General features: G+C 36.3%; 1 protein-coding gene across 1 annotated transcript in view; it reads right to left on the reverse strand.

The window, feature by feature from the left end:
* TP63 (tumor protein p63) overlaps positions 1–20,722 on the reverse strand; it is a 222,155-nt gene that overhangs the window by 113,958 nt on the left and 87,475 nt on the right. The window lies entirely within an intron of this gene.

Here is a 20,722-nt window from a genome sequence, read left to right on the forward strand (position 1 = left end):
GTGCACAACAGCCTGTTTGCACGTAGACCATATGGTCTATAGGAATGTTTGAATTGATAACTTTTTCTTTTTGTAATTCAGTCATAAGTTAATGGCTTGTTTCTATTGCTTATTAGACAATTTAGTTCTCTAGACTCCAGCCATGAGCTACTCTTTAGCTGAACTCCTTGATAGGTGAATAAGGTTAGTTTTAGCATGTTGTTATAGAAGGAGAATTAGAAATTAAAATCAAACTTCAAATTTGCCAAACCTGAAGTGATTCTGGGAATTTCTTCAAAAACAAAAACAGCAAATAAAGAGCCTATTTTGTTCCATGCCATTTACACTTTCACTAGATGAAGCAAGAAATTTAAACTCTACAACACTGTATCAATGCACAAATTCAGGCAGCAGCTCTTTTACTCATTTCATTTTCCTCACTGAATTCAAACCACAAACTGTCCTTGTTTAGTTTACTTTAGTTTAATACACAATCAGAATAGGAAAATCTTATGTGAATCATTACCACTCCTGATTATCAGTCGGACTAGATGGTCAACTAGGTCAAAAAGAAAAAGGAAACCTCACAGATACCTCAATTATTGTCTGAGACACTATTATACAATGAAGTAAAGTTTTGAAGTACATTATTCCATAATTATTACACTTCATTCCTAGATTAAGACCCTTTTATATGTTTGTACAAAGGCCAGCTTTGTAACATGTGTAACAAAATCTGTGTCCATCTGTAGTTTATATCTTTTGCTTCACATTTTATTATTTGTTAATTTTGAAATTCCAGCCAAGACATCATACACATAATATTTTCATACGATCACCCTTAGGCTGTGGGATAAGGGATCAGGGAGGTGTGCGTGTGATAAGCAGAAAAGATTACATCAAAAGAGTTTAATTCCTGTCACCCCAAAGGACAAATGCAACCCAGAAAAAAGTCTTCTCTTTAAAAGGAGCAGGGCAACTGTTGCCCTAATTGCTTTCTTTGTTGTTGTTATTTCAAGGTGGGGTAGGCAAGTTTGCTTGTGCATGTTTTTTAAACAAAGAAAAGATTTCGTGTGCAACATTCAGCAATGTTTTTTTAAGGTGATTTATGCTTTTAGAGAGGTTCATTTTCAGAAGAAATCTGAATGAGGAGACAGTCTGTAGAAAGACATTCCAATGAACTGGTTAGGCAAGTAGTTGTTTGGAAGGAAGAGTGCCTCCGGGACTTGGGAAGAAGCTAGAGAGGCAGTGCTTTAGAGGAGGGAGTGGGAGAGTAACAGAAGGAGTTAGTTACTTCTCCTTTCACCAGCTCCAGACAGTATTCGTATTTATGACTAATCTTTATGAGTGTAATCCCTCACCGCCCACCTCGCCTCCACAAAAAGCACTGATTAGGAAGCATTCATTTTCTCAGATAGAAAAACGTTGCTTGTGTGTTCTACTTTTTGCAAGTCTCCCCAGCCCCCTTGCCCCACAGAATAGGAAGAAAAGAAAGATCGTCACAAACTCTTTAGATTCTATGCCACATAACTTATTTAGAGTAGGTTTTATTATACGTTTCAAACAGAACACACGGGTGTATATGTGCTTTTGCGAATGGTTCTGGAAAATGTGTGCCTGGCTTATGTTCTCATCAAAGCCACACTAAGACACAAGAGGAGTCCTGCCAAGACTGAATTTGGAAGAAAAGTATCAGCAATTTATCTATCACAGAGAATGAGAGAATTGAGTAATCACCTAGTCCAATTTCAAGTTTTTCACATAAAGAAACTAGGGCCCAGTGGGGGAAGTAAAGTCAATGAGTGACAAGAACATGAGGACTAGAAGCCAACATTCCTGACTCTCGGGCCACTGTTTTTTGTTTGTTTGTTTGTTTGTTTGCTTGTTATTTTGTTTTTTGTTTGTTTGTTTTTGCTAAACTTCATGACTGCTGAAGTCTAACTGCCTTTCAAAACTTAAGAACTTAAAAACTTAAATTTTATTCCTAGACCAAAGGACCCCTTATGAACTCCATTTTACATGTGATGTTGAAATACCCTGGTTAGATGGGAAGTAGGCTGTATCTATGTAATTCAGTAGCAGAGATGGTTTGTGCTGATCCCCTGCACCTAAGGAAGCCAACATCACTAAATCCATGATGCTCTACTAAAATTCAGTCTATGGAAAAATCTTCTTGATATCCAACCCAGACATCTAAAAGACAGGGCTATTTTTCAAAGCCATATTTGATAAGGCCATCTAGTTCTGCTTTGAAAGAAAGGAGGGGGGTCATAACATCTATTGAAAGAAAGCATACTTACTTCCAAGACAAATCATGTGGATTTTACCTCTAAAATTGTAGTTTCTGATTCACTACTCTGTGCTACAGAGGTACAAAATTGAGACGTTAAAAATACTTGTTTTCTTTTTACCTCTGTAAGAGGGTGTGGTGAGAAATGGCTTGAATAATATCCATTAAGAGCTCTCAGCTTCTTGGAAGGATGATAAGTAAACACAGTGAAGTAAGAACTCCTTTTTATTTAATCTATAGGTAAATTATGTCTTTCCTAAATACAAAGAATAACTTTGCTACACAAAAGAGACCAAAATTAAGCTCAAATCACTGCAGACTTCTGATAGGCACTCCACTCAACTAACACATATCAACAAAGTGAGAGGCTCATATTGCACAAACCAAGTCACAGACACACACACACACAAACACTTTGAATTTTACCTTTTACCAAATGAAGACTCTCATAATCTCCCTAACCAGAAATAATCAACCCAGCTACTGATTGTATCAGTCTTGTTTTATATCTACACGTCAGCATTTTATCAATGTGATCCTTATCTGATTAGTGAGGTTTGTACCTTTATCCCATATTAGGTTGTAAAGTAAAGGGACTTTCTCTCATTCTCATCTCTGGTCCTACTTCAAGAACTGGCATTTAATATATTCTGAAAAAAACGTTGAAGACATTAAAATTAATAGGTCCCATGGTCCTCCACAGAGACATAATCACCATCTCAACACACTGCTTCCTTTGGCAATAAGCTCATGACGTGGCAGAGTTTGAGATCATGGACACTGCAGGCACCTCCACACCTCCAGCCGCCCATCCTCTAGTTACCCACATTCCGTGTCCTACAATCAATTCAGCAAGGCCATCAGGTTAGAATGTTCTACAATTTTCCTCAAACTGACCCCAGCTCAATGATTTGTCTGTTTCCATACTCCTTTTTGCTTGTTGGGTTCCAGCCAAAACAAATCAACCCTCCTGGACCCATTACACAGTTTACCGGATTCATGAATACACTTAAGTCAAAGAGTCTCAATCTGATAACCAAAAGCGTGTGTGTGTTCTATTGTTCTGTGGGTCCAGATAATTAAATAATAATAATCATTGCATTACTAGGTGATGCACGTATTCCCCAATTTTCTGTAAGCATCACCATTTCTCTTCTCTTTTCACTGATTGCCTCACACATTTAAGCCTATTCCCTAAAACACATAAATGATCTTCTCTGCCTTAAATAACTTCTCTCCCTTTGCCTTCATATGGCCAATGTATTTCCCAAGATTTGAAATAGAAATGTTCACCAGTATTCCTGCTGACTTTTATCTATACCCTCCTCTGGTGCTATCCACTTTCACGTCTACATTCAAACGAGGTGGTCCTTGGAAGCAGAATGTGCTCTTTATTTATTCACAAACTCTCCAAATTCTCTCAAGTATAGCAACCATTAAATGTTTGTTGGATGCAGGACCACTGAGCTGCTTGGTGCCTAAGAGTGATCATTTCCATAGAGTATGATGTCAAGACTGTCTCTGAAATCATACGGTCCAGCAGTCATTGCCGATGACTGAATCTAGTCTGTTGTTCCTATTGGATACCCATTTATTCATCCCTCTGTGCTAAGCGTCAAATATTTTCTTGGTATGATTATTTAGATAATTTATAATCTAGTTCATTGATCTTATATCTGTCTCCCCACCTGACTCAGCTATTATATCAAAACTTTGTGCCCTGAGCAGTGTAACTTGAACTTAGAAAATCATCAGTAAATACTTGTTGAATTGGTAAGAGTATAAATTGAAATGCAAGCATTTTGCCAGGAAAAAGATTCCTATGAATCATCTCTACCATTAAAGAAATACAGATATGAGAATTTCTTTAACACCATCTTACTGATAAAGATAAATGTAGCCAAGCTATTTCATAAATCTGAGATCTCTTCAGAGAGTATCCAGCCATGTGCTATGAAATGTAGCCAAGCTATTTCATAAATCTGAGATCTGTTCAGAAAGTATCTACCCATGTGCTATGAAAAAGAAGATACAAGAAACATTGTACATAGGACAGTGGTGTTTCAGTCCCTTTAAAAGTAGGCAAGTTAGAAACACACAGTTCTACCAATTGCCACCAGGTGCCCCGTTGTATTTTCCTGGATCTTATCAATGGTCTGGCCTGAAATCTTTTCCATTTAAAAGGTGATTTTAGTTTTAGGAAAACCCAAAAGTCACAGAGTGCCAAATCTGGGCTGTAGGAGGACAGGATGAATCACCTACATCCCAGTGATTTGATGTTAAGCAAAAAAACTGCATGAGACATGATGCATTTGTTGTGATAAAGCTGTCAGTCACCAGTTGCCCATGGCTATGGCCTTCTGAATCATCTGAACATTTTCCAGGGATGAATGTTCAAGTTTAACACAAAATTTGATGCAGATTCGTGGCTCCACTCACTCATTTTAAATGCCAAGGCCACACAGTACACATGCCTACTCAACAGTGTCTAACGTCCCTGCTGACTAGTACAGTGGAGTTGACATTGTTTATGCGTGTGCATTCCAGTCCACTCTCCTTGGCTGCCAGGTTACATTGTCGTGGCCCAAACCAGACTCATTACATTAACAATGGCTGGACTTTTTCCAGACATACCTCATTGTCTATTTAATTATTTCTTCTAAAATATTCTACATTTTATTCTCTAAATGCCATAATCCTGAAGACAATTTCACATTTTAAGATGAGTCACAGCTGTAAATATTTCAAAATAAAGATTGGCCTAAAAGTTTCTTCTCAACGTGGCTCTGTACCCTTGGGTAAGCCCCTCCCCATTTGAGGCCTGAGTTTTTCTGCCTGTAAAAATCTATATGTTGAATCACTGGATTTCCCCAGTGATTCTCAAACATCAAAATCACTTGGAGGGCTTACTGAAAGGTTGTTTCCCTCCTTCTCCAGTTTTTGATTTAGTAGATATAGAGTAGAACCCCCCAAATTACACTTCATATCAAGTTCTTAAGTAATGCTGCTGGGGCTGGCTCTGAAGCTACACTGTGAGAACCAATTTATTAAATTATCTAGGAGTCCATGAAGCTGCCACTTCATTAGCATCTTAAAATTCAAATCTAGGTATATCGGTAGTATATCCAACTCCAAAGCTTGTGTTTCTAATTACTGTAGTGCAAAATGGAATATTTCATTATGTCAAAATTACTGAATAATATTTAAATAACTAAAAATGATATTTAGTAATTCAATTTTTTTTTGTCTGTGAAGTCTATGAGACCTAATAGACACAAGGGACTATCAATTATTTTTTTTTCTGAAAAGAAAGGCAGACTGCCACATACAGTAAGTACCTCGTTTGGATGTGTCTGAAATCTTGGAAGCTTGACTACCCTACAATGTCCTACAAATGGACCTCGAGAGTTTGTTTGGTGGTTCTAGCAGGGGAGCACAGCTACTCCTCTACATGTGACTGAAGAACAGTCTTCTCCTCTGTCAGGGAAGGTTGTCCTTTTCCACCAAGCACACAGCTTCAAAAGGGATGCACATGGAGTAGGGAGGGAGAAAGAGGACACCTCTCCAGCAAGATCAGATGAATCAGCCCTGGCAACCAATGGGGTGACAGAGGTTGCAGCCAGTTCACCCTCCCATTCACTATCAGATTTTAAAGACGTCTGCTCTAAACTTTGATCTTAGCCCTGGCCAGTTGCTCAGATCTGGTTTGGTTGGAGTGTCCTCCCGTATACCAAAAGGTTGTGGGTTCAATTCCTGGTCAGGGCACATACCTAAGTTGCAGATTTGTTCGCCAGTTGGGATGCATACTGGAGGTAACTGATAGATGTTTCACTCTCTCCCCCTCTCTCCCTCTCTCTCTAAAATCAATAAACATATCCTTGGGTAAAGATAAAAATAATAAATGATCTTAATTTGAAGAAAAACTCCATATCATCTAGTTTAAAATGGAAAAGAATGACCTAGTCAGATTTTATAGCATGCTAGAATATCTTCAAATATTACTTTCCTTTTTGGAAATACCAAAATACAAATCTATACAAATTATATATTTCCCTGTATCAGTAATTGCTCTAATTGGAATTAATGATCACCATTTTCCAGATTTATCATGCTCAGATGAGCAACAATCATCACCACTAACTGACTACATGCAAGCTACCATGCCAAGTGCTTCATATGTCATATCTCAAGTCTCAAAACAGCTTTTCTAAGGTGTATCTCCCACGCAATCATCCTGATTTGATGGATGGTGAAAGCGAAGCTCAGAAATATACCACAATTTAGCCATGGTCATCCAAAGAGTGAGTAACAGCTGGATTGAAATAGAGGCAGCCACTGACCTCCAGAGACTGAACTCTTTACCACTCTGTCTGATAGTAGATGGATAGGCAAACCTAGAAATTCAGAAAGTTGGGTTTAATCCTGACTCACCCACAAACTATTAAAAATGTTGAATTCAACAATAATCAACTTGTACTTTAGTCTTCCCTTCTATTAAAGGAAAGCAGAATTAGAACTAGATCATGCCTAAAATTCCTAAATCTAGTATTCTAGAAGTTTCCAAGTTTTATAGATTAAAACTCTATTAAATAAACTGGTTGTCAGAGTAACATGGGTATTACTTCAAACAAATCAGATTCCCTTTAAGTCAGCATGCTAGGATTTCAACGTGATCAGGTTTTAAGAAGAGCAAGGTCAGAATCAGCTCCCCCGTTTCTGCTAAAATCCCTTTCTGTTTATCTGCCCTCTTCAACTTTGTCATTCTGAATGCACACACAGGGAGCACAGTGTCTTGAGTAACATTGTTGAGGTTACACCAAAGACAGGTGTTAGGGGAACTATTTCCCTGGGGCTATCATTTCCAATTCTTCCTCCTCAAAAACAGAGGGAAGGGTTTCTTCTTAGATTAAACACTAGGACTGCAAACACCTCCCCGCAGGCAATAAATTCTCTGCTGGCAAGAGCTGCCGTTCACCCAAACACCAAAGCAGAAAGCAAACAGCCCCTTTTGTGAGGGAGGATCTGTCACCTATCAACTGATGTTTGTGAATTTCCAGAGAAGAAAAAAAATCCTTTCCTATATTTTATTAAGCAGACTGTTTGTTCAAGGTTTGAAATGCATACTTGTGTTTAAGGTAAAGTCCCTGGCTTGGCACTCCTGAACAAAGTGGTGCCTTCCGATTGGCTACGCTGTACAAAGGACAGAACAGAAAAACAATCTGCTCTTCTAGGGACAGCTGAACTCAGTCTAAACTGAATGGATATTGAGCTACCTCATTAGCAACATAAGTAACTACAAACTCATTTTCCAAAAATTACAGGGGTTTTGTCATGTTTAATATGCTTTTGTTTCATTTGTGTTCATAGAGCTAACTCATAAAATTCTATCTGGCATAAATTTTGGTTGAATAATTATTTTAATGGTTCTAGCCATGAGGTAAGGCTAATTGGATTCCTTAAAGAAAGAATTCAGATTGCTGGATGGAAAAGGAGAAACGTTATATCCATTCCCATATTTAAGACTAAGTTTAAGACTAAGCTTGGACGTTGCCCAATGTACTTTGCCCATCCTTCTTTCATGACCTCCTTCCTCATATTGTTTCTGTCCTAATTAGGCCCGCCCACTCTACTCACAGATGCCCCATTCTCCAAAATGTCCTACTCAACTCCAGTCAAAACTACTACCCCCTTCCACAGATTACAGGTCAAAGGTGTGCATCAAGAGGAACTATTTCATCTTGATGTGCAAATGACAAAAATTCCTTCAATCAGCTAGAAGTATTTGCGTATTTTGAAGAAGAGATTGTATAACCAAAATTGAATTTGAGTTTAGAGACAATTTTGCATGGTTGGTGGGAATGCAAATTAAGGGATAATAGGGCTCATGAAAAGAAATTTGATAATAGGTATCAAGAACACTGGTGTTCATACATTGTTACTTAATGACTACATTTCTAAGTATCTAGCCCAAAATAACTTGTATATAAATATTCTTAAAAATCTGTGAGTAAGAGAACAGTTAAACATATTATTGTATATCTATGTAATTATATATAACACAGCAATTTGTTTTAAAGATTTAAAAATAAAAAATGCTTACCATAGAATGTAAATGAAAAGATGACAAAATTTATATGACATGATCCAAATATGTTTAATGAAATCTATTTCTTCTAGAAAAGAAATAGACTTGAAATATTACTAAGATGTTCATAATTTTCATTACTAGGTAGGAATTATATATGCTTTTGATACCTCTAAAGTTACTTTAATTAGCATGAATTGTTCTTATAATAAGAGTGATATATTTATTTGTATTTTACTAAAAAAGTAATACATATTGACCTATCTCACAGAATTCTTAGGAAGATAGCACAGACAAGTGATAACAAAAACAATAATTTTTAATTGACTATATAAATTTACTTGCTAGGATCTTTGAATGAAAACAAATCAGATAATTTGAATGAAAATAACCATCACAATTCTCTGGGGTCTATGGTAGGTATTACACCTATCCACATAAATGAGCAAAGAAAGGCTCATGGATTATCACGTTCACACAGCTGAAATTGGTAAAGACAAGATTTCAGCTTCATTATTTCTGAATACAAATCTCATGCTGTAATTCTAATGTAAGTAATACATCATAAAACCTTAAATATAAGGTAGTTAGAAAGGTTTTTTTAAAGCCTTTATTCAAATCTGACTCTACTGAACTGTCTTGGTCATCTGGAAGACCAGAAAAGGGGAAGTGGAAATAGGGGGGAATTAGGGAACTTGAAAAGGAGCAAAGGAATGAATAGGAGGCACTAGAGGGGGGTGGTAGCCGTGCTGTGAGGGTAGGTCTGGGAACCTGAAGAAGACCAAAATAGGAAAAGAAGAGAAGGAAGATAGAGATGCTGTCTTTGAAGTGAACTATGGATATTGACGTCAGGCCTACAACTGGGTAACATTGTGCATCTCAAGTGCCTGGAGACCAAGACACATAGATAATAAGTGATGTTTATGTGGCATATCAGGAATCATATCCTTTCTGCTTTTTGACCCAGGACGAGGCATGTAGGAAGGGAGATTTCAACTGTTTGAGTGAATCCTGCAGCAATGCTGTCAATCAACCCCTTGCGGCCAAACTGAAGTGACTTACTGAAAAATAATTTGCACACAGATTATCACACACAAACACACATATAATTGGCACAGAGAGTATCATATATATATTTATATATATGACAGAGAGTATCATATATATTTATATAATTTGCACACAGAGTATCTCACACACACACACACACACACACACACATAAAATGAAAGCTTAAAACACTTGGCATACCAAGAACTATTATAATGCTATTCTAGAATATTTAAAAGTAGCTATAGATGTGGTTCAAACTGAGTTATATGTGAGTGAATGTATATGTGATTTTGTGCATGTGTGTGTATATGTTTGTGTGGATATAGGGAGAGTGAAAAATATGTCTTTTCACTCTTTTTCAATATCTTTTGCATTATGTAAGGCAAAAGATAAAGAGCTAAAGAACTATGGAAAGAATATTTATAAACTTTTGATCAATTAAAAATTCAGCAATTTAGAGCTTTGACATGATACACAATCTTGATTAGAAAATACAGATATTTATTTTCCTTAAAAATTCATTCTGATAAGTGAAAATATTCATGGGATTTTGTATTCTTGATAATGTCTAGTGACAACTATGATGACAACTATGACTTTGATACAAAGGAAGGACAACGTCAAGGATAAATATTCTGTTCAATAAAATAGACTACTCTTTGAGTTCTTTAAAATATATTTGGCAGTTGAAAGTAACAATTATAACACTGCCTTATGAAGTATTCAGTGTCTGTGATGTAATATATGTGTGTATGTATATATGTATGTGTATATATGTGTATATATATATATATGACAGTACAACATCATGGGAGAAGGTTATAAAACCAACATTGTGGTCAGTTTTCTAGATTGCATTTGAGGTGGTAAAATAGTGACTATCAATACACTGTGAAAAATTATGAATATTGAAAAGTCCTCGGAGCAACCACTAAAAATATGCAGAGATATAGCAGAAACCAAAATAAAAAAATTAAAATTGAATACTAAAAATAGGTCAAATAATCTATATAACAGCTTTAAAAGGAAACAGAAGAACAAAGAAAACAGGCAAAATATAAATGATTGAAAAAATATCAATAATATTAAATGTAAATATACTAATTAATAGGTAGAAATTACCAAAATGGATAAAAGCAATTCAATTGTATGTTGTCTAGAAGATATTTACTTCAAATATAGTAATAAATATAGGTTAGAAATAAAAGGGTAGAATAAAGATTTACCAGGCAAACATTAATCAAAATACAGTTAGATTGGTTATGCTAATTTATACAAAGACATTAACTTTAAAGCAAACTAAATTAAGATAAAATGAAATATAATGATAAAAGGATTGATTGAACAAGAAGATGGAACATAGTATATAAAAACAAAATCTTATATGAATCTTGGGTCATATAAAATGGAAAGCATTATGCTAGGTGCTATGATGTAACCCTTTCCAAATACAAACATACTACCTGCTCTTTTGATATGGAGAGGGGAAGACTTTTCAGGTATATCTGGGCTGCTACAGTAAGAATTTATACAAATGGATAAGTTAGATAATTACCACTCAAATCCCCAGGGAAAAATTTAATTCAGCCAAACAGGGCTTCTTTCAAAGTATAAAGAATAAAAAAATGCAAAATTAAAGAAGGGGAAGGGCCACGTCAAGGAACATGTGTAGAGGACCTATAGACAAAGACCATGGTGGGGAGGAGTGAATGGGGGAAGTGAAGAGTGGGGAGGGGAGGGGAGAGAAATGGGTGAAGATGGGAATAACTGTAATTGAACAACAATAAAAATGTTTTAAAAAAGAATTATGTAGTTTGCAGCAATCATTTCAGTAGAACATTCAGGTGTTAACATCATTATCTACCTCTTGAAAATATGATAGACATGATTAGACAGTTCACAAATATAAAACTGAGATGTAAAGTCATATATCAGACAACCAAATACAGAATCAAGAGCTAACAAGGGCCTTGCTAATCCAAGGCAGCACATTCTTCAGTGACATTAAAATCATTCTAATAAAAAAGACACAAACATTCTCTACATTTCAAATTTCTTTTGTTAATAACCAGACAAACACATTATGATCTCATTTCAGGACTGGTGGTTAAGGTGAAGGGTATATAAAAAAAATCAATAAAAATAGAGTGACACTCTCAATTTTAAGATTTCTGTCCTTAATTTGACTTGTCATTTCATGCCTGCGGATTCATATTTCTTGCATAGTAAAACAATGCTTGGCTGAGGTTCCAAGTTTTTATATTATATTCAAGAGGAAAGGAACTTATGTGCAGAGTTTTGGAACTACATAGCTATTAACCTGTACACAGAAAAGTGAAAAATATGCTGCCACATAGTGGAACAAAAGAGCTCCAGTGACACCAGTCGTAGCAGCTGTCACTTTAGAAGGACTAGGAATCTCAGAGGATCCTAGCTCTTACCCTCCAAAGCAGGGAACTAGTTACATCTGAACAAGCCTACAATTTTGCCACTCCTGTTGCATAGAACTATTGCTATTACCTAGTCTCCTCTATGTGGCCCTCACACATGGACATATAAGAGGATGTTGAAATACTTGTCAGACTGAGTTAGACCCAGGCTTCATATAGACCAATAATTTATTACCAATGTTTTAGTTCTTTGGAAACACAGACAGGCAATTTTCAAAAATTAATTAAGTTTATTCTAGAGCTGTTTCCAAGTAACCTATTTTGTTCCCTCTACTGACAAAACCCCATATTCTTTTGTTTTCTACTTTTTCTGACTCACTTCAATTCTACACTTTATTTCAAATTTTTCTAGCCTGGGTGTTGTTTTCTAATTGTTACCTTCAATTTAATCTGGTAAACAATTTCAAGCTCAAAGGTGCTAATAAATGCTGGTCAAACTCTGTTTCAGCAATCCTAATTAGCAATGATATCTCTTCATAGGAGTGAAAAGTATGGAGATTCTGTATTGTGTAATTACCCCATGGGGGAAGGGTGGAGATTTCCCATATAGCATCTCTAAAATACATAGAAAAAAAAATGTGTGCAAGAAGAAATGGAGCTCAGGTTCTTCTCCAATGCAATACTTTGAGGGAAGAAAGTTCTTTTGAACAAGGCTCTTTGAAAAGAACTTTTGACTTCTTAGATAACTTCAAAGTCTCATTTTTTTTTTAATTCAAAAATTTCTGAGGGTCTACTATGTGCAAAACACTGTAACAAATAAAGGACATGATGAAATATGGGCCCTATACTCTTTAACATTTTTTTGTATTTATTTCTTATTGTTGTTTAAGTACAGTTGTCTCCATTTTTCCACCATCACTTTCCCTGCCCCACCCACTCCCACCTCCAAACCTCAATAGTACCCTCCTTTGGCATTGTCCATGGGTCCTTTATACATGGTCATTGATGACATTTCCCCTATTATGCCCCTCCCCCTCCCTTTTGGTTACTCTCAGTTTGTTCTTTACTTCAATGTCTCTGGTTCTGTTTTCCTCACTTGTTTTGTTGATGAGGTTCTACTTATAGGTGAGATCATATGGTATTTTGTCTTTCACCCTTTGGCTATTTCACTCAGTATAATGCTCTCTAGTTCCATTCATGCTGTCATGAAAGGTAGGAGTTCCTTCTTTCTTTCTGCTACATAGTATTCCATTGTGTAAATGAACCACAGTTTTTTGGTCCACTCATTTACTGATGGGCAATTAGGTTACTTCCAGCACTTGACTATTGTAAACTGTGCTGCTCTGAACATTAGGGTGCATAGGTTATTTTGAGTTGGTGTTTCAGGATTCTTAAGGTATAATCCCAGCAGTGGAATTGCCAGATCAAAAGGCAGTTCCAATTTTAGTTTTCTAAGGAAATTCCATACTGTTTTCCACAGTGGCTGCACCAGTCTGCATTCTCAACAGTTTACTAGGGTTCTTTTTTCTCCACAGCGTCTCCAGCACTTGTTTCTTGATTTGTTTATGATGGCCATTCTTAATGGCGTGAAGTGGTGTCTCATTGTGACTTTAATTTGCATTTCTCAGATGGCTAGTGAGGTTGAGCATCCTTTCATATGTCTCTGGGCCCTCTGTATGTCCTCCTAGGAGATATCTGTTCGGGTCCTTTGCCAATTTTTTAATTGAATTGTCTTCCTGGAGTGGAGTCGTGTGAGTTCTTTATATATTCTAGAGATCAAACCCTTGTTCAAGGTATCGTTTGCAAATATATTTTCCCACATGGTTGGTTTCCTTTTTGTTTTGCTGATGTTTTCTTTGGCTGTGCAGAAGCTTTTTAATTTGATGAAGTCCCATTTGTTTATTCTTTCCTTTCTGTCCTTTGCCCTAGAGGACATATTGGTAAAAAATATTACTGCATGGAATATCTGAGATTTTTCTGCTTATGTTCTCCTCTAGGATTGTTATGGTGTTGTGACTTATATTTAAGTCTTTTATCTACTTTGAAATTATTTTTGTGTATGGTGTAAGTTGGTGGTTGAGTTTCATTATTTTGTATGTATCTGTCCAGATCTCCCAACACCATTTGTTCAAGAGGCTATTTTTACCTCATTTTATACTTCTTCCCCCTTTATTAAATATTAATTGACCACAGAGACTTGGGGTTATTTCTGTGCTCTCTATTCTGTTCCATTGATCTATGTGTGTTCTTATGCTAGTTCCAGACTGTTTTGATTACAGTAGTCTTCTAATATAGTTTGATATCAAGTATTGTGATACCTCCTACTTTATTCTTCTTTCTCGGAATTGTTGAGGTTATTCAGGGTCATTTATGGTTCCATAAAAATTTTTGAAATATTTGTTCTATATCTGTGAAATATGCCATTGATATTTTGATAGAAATTGCATTAACTCTAAAATTGCTTTGCATAGTATGGTCATTTTGGTGATGTTAATTCTTCCAATCCTTGAACACAATATGTGCTTTTATTTATTTGTATCTTCCTTAATTTCTTTCTTTAGTGTTCTGTAGTTTTCTGAGCACAGTTCTTTTACCTCCTTAATTAAGTTTATACCTAAGTATTTTATTTTTCTTGTTGCCATGTTAATGGGATTTTTCCCTAGTTTCTCCTTCTGATATTTTATTGTTAGCATACAAAAATGCTTTGAATTTTTGAATGTTGACTATGTATTCTACTATTTTGCCAAATTCATTTATTAGGCCGAGTAGTTTTTTTTGGTGGAGTCTAAAGTGTTTTCTATGAACACTATCATGTCATCTGCAAACAGTGATAGTTTTATTTCCTCCTTTTCAGTTTGTATGCCTTTTATTTCTTTTTCTTGTCTTAACACTGTGACTAGAACTTCCAATACTATGTTGAATACAAGTGGTAAAAGCTGACATTCTTCTCTTGTTACTGATCTTAGTGAGAAAACTTATGGTTTTTGCCAATTGAGTATGATGTCTGCTGTTGGTTTCTTGTTTATGGACTTTATTATGTTGAGGTATGCTCCCTGTACTCTAACTTTGCTGAGTGTTTTTATCGTAAATGAGTTCTGTACCTTATAAAATGCTTTTTATGCATCTAGTGATATGGTCATGTGATTTTGGTCTTTTGTTTATGTGATGTATTATATTTATTGATTTATGAATATTGTACCATCCTTGAAGCCCCAGGATGACACCCACCTGATTGTGGTATATGTTTTTTTAATGTATTTCTGGATGCAGTTTGCCAACATTATTTTGAGGATTTTAGTGTCTATGTTCATCAGCAATGTTGGCCTATAGTTTTCTTTCTTTGTTATGTCTTTACCTGGTTTTGGGTTTAAGATGATACTGGCCTCATAAAAAGAATTTGGGAGTCTTGCCTATTTTTGGAGTTTTGGAATAGTTTTAGAATGATAGGGGTTAGATCTTTCTTAAATGTTTTGTAAGATTCTCCTGTGAAACCTTCTAGTCCAGGGCTTTTGTGTGCCAGGAGGTTTTTGATTACCGTTTCAATTTCACCAGCTGTTATTGGTTTGTTCAGGTTTTCTGCTTCTTCGTGACTCAGTTTTAGAAGAAGATATTGTTCTTGAAGTTTGTGCATTTTACTCAGATTTTCAAATTTCTTAGCATATAATTTTTTGTAGTAATTTCTTATATTTCTGTAGTATTGGTTGTAATTTTACCTCTTTCATTTTTTATTTTACTTATTTGGGTCCTCTCCTTTTTTTTCTTGATGAGCCTGGTTAAAGGCTTGTTGATATTTTTATCTTTACAAAGGACAAGCTCCTGGACTTATTGATCTTTTGAACTGTTCTCTCAGCCTCTATATCATTGAATTCTGCTGTGATCTTGATCATTTCCTTCCTTCTACTTACTCTGGGCTTTGTTATTGTTCATCCAGTTTTTGTAGATGTAGGGTTAGGTTGTTTATTTGAAATAGTTCTATCTTTTTTAGGTAGGCCTGTATTGCTACAAATTTCTCTCTTAGGAATGCCTTTGTTGTGTCCCATACATTTGGGAGTCCTCTATTCATTTTCATTTGTTTCCAGCAACTTTCATTTCTTCCTTGACCTCATTATTAACCCATTCATTGTTTAAAAGCATACTGTTTAGTCTCCATGAGTTTGAACGCTTTTGAGTTTTTTCTTTGAGACTGGTTTCTAGTTTCAAGGCCTTGTGTTCCAAGAAAATGCTTGATAAAATTTCAATTTTCTTGAATTTGTTGAGGCCTGTTATGTGTCCTATCATGGTCTATCTTTGAAAATGTTCCATGGGCATTTGAAAAGAATGTGTATTTTGCTTCTTTGGGATGAAATATTCTCTCTCTCTATATATATATCAGTTAAGTCCATTTGATCTAACGCATCATTCAGTTCCACAATATCCCTGTTGATATTTTGTTTGGAAGATCTATTCATTGCTGACAGTGGATATTAAACTCACCTACTATAATCGTGTTACTGTCTGTATCTTTGTTGAAGTCCTCCAAGATTTTTCTTATATAATTAGGTGCTCCTATGATATGCATATATGTTTATAAATGTATGTCTTCTTGATGGATTCTTCCCTTGAGTATTATGAAATGTCCTTCAATGTCTCTATTTATGGCCTTTGTTTTGAAGTCTATTTTGTCTGATATAAGTATTGCTACTCAGCTCATTTTGTTTTCCTGTACATTGCTTGGAATATTTTTTTTCAACCTTTCCCTTTCAGTCTGTGTAGGTCTTTTGTTGTGAGGTGTGTCTCTTGTAGGCATAATGTGTGCAAGTCATGTTTTCTTATCCATTCAGCTACCCAATGTCTTTTGTTTGGAATTTAATCCATATACATTTAAGGTTATTATTGATAGGTATTTATTCATTGCCATTTTACCCCCCTTGTACCTGTGTTCCTCTGTCTCTCACTCTTTTTCTTCATCTTCTTAAAGCAGTCCCCTTAGCATATCTTGCAGTGTTGGCTTGGTGGAAGTGTATACTTTGAGCCTTCTTTTGTCTGGGAAATTCTTTATTTCACCTTCCATTTTAATTGAGAGCCTTGATGGGTAGAACAGTCTTGGTTGCAGGTTTTTAATTTTCATTGTTTGGAATATTTTTTGCCATTCCCTTCTGACTTATAGAGTTTCTGTTGAGAAGTCAGCTGCTAATTTTATCAAGGCTCCTTGTATGTTACTTCCTGTCTCTCCCTAGCTGACTTTAAGATTCTTTCTTTGTGAATTTTGCCATTTTAATTATGATGTGTTTTGAAGTAAGTCTCTTTAGATTCTTCTTGACTAGGACCCTCAGTGCTTCCTGGATTTGTGTGACTTTTTCTCTCATGAAATTAGGGAAGTTTTCCACCATTACTTTTTCAAACAGATTTTCTGCCCTTTGCTCCTCCTCTTCTCCTTCTGGTATCCCTATTATACAGATATTATTATATTTCATGTTGTCCTGCAGTTCCCTTAACCACTCTTCATTCTTTTTGAGTCTTGTTTCCTTCTCTTGCTCTTTCTGAGATTTTTTTTTCTACCTTGTCCCCAGCTCACTGATTCGATCCTCTGCTTCATCTAGCCTGTTTTTGATTTCTTCTACTGATTCCTTTTTGATTCCCTCTTGGTTCTTGTTGATTTTTTCTATGTACTTTTTCATGCCGATATAGTTTGCTGTAAGTTCTTCATAGCTCCCCTGTAGTTTTCGGTAATTCTCACTGAGCTCATTGAGTTTCCTGATAACCATTGTTTCGAACTCAATATCTGACAGCTGACTTGCCTCTATTTCATTTAGCACTCTTTCTGAGGATTCCTCCTTTCCATTTGATTGGGGGTTCTTTGTCTTTCCATTATTTGTGAGACTCTTTGCTTGCTTCTTAAAATGATGTTTTAACTCCCTGACTTTATGGTTTGATCTTCTATGGTAGGAGACCTGTGAGATTCAGTGGTGCAGTCTCTTTGATCTCCTGAGCCTGATGCTCTTGGGATGCCCTTTATGCCATTTATGTTGTCTTTCTGGATGTAATTGGGTTTTGATTGTTGTTGGTCAGTCTTCAGTGGGTCCTTCCCTCCAGGTGCTTGACTGAGGATCACTCTGCCTACCACGTCTCATATGCTGTTGTGCAGGTGCTGCCAGAACAAAACCACAGAGCCCAGGAAACAAACCCACACCAGCAAAAATACCCCCCCAATCCTACTACCACCAGCAAATGAACCAGTATTAATAAGGGTGTAAAGAAATTAAGACTGTTATAAGAAAAGAGAGAGGGTATGAGATGACCTACTGAAAGAAAAATGATTTCAAGAGGGTATATGGAGGAGCACTAATAAGAGTTGGGAGTCCAAGAAATGGGAAGAGAGAAAGTAAAATTTACTTTATAACTAAAAAAGGGAATGAAGAAGGCAGAATATACACAAGGTGGAATATCCATATGGTGGACAAAAATTAATGTTAAAAAGCAGTGCAAGAAAGAAAATATCACAAATCATGGGGAAGACTACAGTGAATCTCATCTTGGTAGCCTCTAGTATTTAGCAGTTTTTTCTCTCTGGATCTGCCTCTGGTGATGTCAGATGTTGACTCCATCTGACCTTAGGCAGCTTGTTGGAGACTTCCAGAGATATACCATCTGTGGCCTTCTCAGTCAGTTGTTAATTTAATCACCCTGCAGTCAGGCTTAAGCCCCATGGGGTAGGGCAGAGTCTCTGCTGGGGTTGGAACTATTGTTTCCCCTGAGGCTGCTGCCACTCAGGGGAGAGGTGTGCCTGAGTACCATGGCTGCTGCAGTATGGTGGATGACTCTCAGCACTGGGATCCCAGAGTCTACTCTCTCAGTTCTCCCCCCAGAGCTTCAGACCCCAGTTTCTTCTCAAGCATCTCCAGCCCAATCTGCTCCCACGTTTGCCAGAGCCCTGGGTAAGTGGCTGCAATTGAAAATTTGTGTGCTGGCCCCTTAAAAGGTTCTTTGCATCTCCAGTCATCTGTCTCTGGTGGAGAGCAACTCTGCTGCTTTTCACTGCCGTTTGTTATCTGTGTACTCTTTGGACTCTGATGTTCTAGGCTGGAGATCCAAGTTTAGGGTTTAGACCCTACTCTTCTCAGGGGGATCCGACCAGCTGCTTAATTATTTTTTCACACTGCCACCCGTGGGCACCCAGCCAGCCTTCTGGAGTCTCCACCGCACCAGTCAGGTTGTGCTGTATTCCCTGTACTCTTTAGAGACAGAGAAATGAACTGTAATGTGAAATAATAAGTAATATGCCTAAAATATATATGTAGGTTGATTCAGAGGAATGATCTCGAATTCAGACTGGTGAATAATAGTGACAGAAAAAATTTCCTCAGAGAGGGCATGATAACTAGGTGTTGAGGGATGAATAGAAATTGGCCAGAGAGGAGGAAAAAAAAGGGATGTTCTCAAGGAGAAAATCTCTAACAAAACAAAGAAGCAAGAAATAGCATGGTGCGTTAAACAAAATACTTCAGTATAAAAAATATAACAATAGGAACTTTAAATGAAGAGGATTGATTCTCAGTTTTAAACTTTATAACTTCTGCTTGCTTTTATGAGTGTGAGAGTAAGAACAGAAAATCTCTGAAAAAATATAAAAAGATAGGTTTTCTTAGGCAAGTGCTACCTATTAATTTGAGCCAATATTATTTAGTAGATTGAGGACATTTCTAAGTCACTGCCAAATAAGAATTGATACACCTTTATATTAAATAACAATATACTCCAAAGCCTTGAATGACCCACCCCTTGAATTTATCTATCAGTTTCTTTTCAGTAGTTCAAGGACAGCTGAGGACTATATTCCCGTTAGAATGGAAGGAGCCAGGAAAGAATAACATTTTTCTCTGTTCAATATAGTAACAAAACATGATGTATTTGCAAAGTTACAACTTTTCATTTTGGGTTGTTTCCTCTATTTCCCCAGTCCAACTTCTCTCAGTAAGTACAATATGTATCAAAAAGTATATTGTGAAAATTCCTGTAAAATCTTATATTAGACAAAATAGGCAAGGCATTCCAAAACATCTACTTAGCTCCTTTCATTTAGGCCATTCCATAAAATAAAGTCATTTAACACTCCCCTTCCCCAAAAAAACATTTTATAAAGCTCTTTCTTTCATTACATAATTGGATACTCTATGACACCCCACACTTTCTCATTAAATAATATTCTAGAAGTTTTTTTGTTGTTTTTAATTTTTATCGAAAGAAAAAAACAGCAGGACTTGCGTGGTAAGTAAAATATGTTTTTAAAAATGTAAAAAGAGAGAGAGAGAAACTCCCCACCATTAAGAACTGCAGAGGTACAAGAAATTTTATCTAAACATCTCAGAAAAGTGTTTTACTATCATTAACCCATTGTGCTCCTTAGCTGTCTTGCAGGTATGTGGCATGTAAGTTCTCATCATTTTATAGATGGAAAACCGAGGCTTAAGGTCATAAGTAACTCAGCAGTAAAGCCACAGGAAGCCTATTTCTGCATTTGTTATCTTTTTTCTTCCTATTCTATTATTAGGTAATGAAATGTGTGTTCTCAGAGCTCCTTCATTAAAGAAGGACAGTTCCATGAGAGATGCAGTCTGCCATAGTATTATAGAAAGTGTTTTGACAGAATTCAGATTAGATTCTGGTTCTGTTTTCCCCAGTAAAAACTTGGGCTGGTATTATTCCCTCTAACTCAAGATAGGCATGAAGAACAATTCAGATAAATGATGTAAAAAATCATTTCCAAGCCCACCCCTCCCATCAGTGGAAACATGTATTATGGAGAGTTGAGGCAGATGCAGAATCTATAAGCCTACATTTCTCCCTGCTGACCAAATTGGGTCACTTTCCAATGGTCTTGCCCATTAAGAGCCACCTGCCTTTTCATATGCCATAAAAAAGCCAGGCGCAACAAAGGTTAGCATGGCT

This window comes from Artibeus jamaicensis, unplaced genomic scaffold, assembly GCF_021234435.1.
Source record: "Artibeus jamaicensis isolate MK-2021 breed Jamaican fruit bat unplaced genomic scaffold, CSHL_Jam_final scaffold_474, whole genome shotgun sequence".
Classification (NCBI taxonomy): Eukaryota; Metazoa; Chordata; class Mammalia; order Chiroptera; family Phyllostomidae; genus Artibeus; species Artibeus jamaicensis.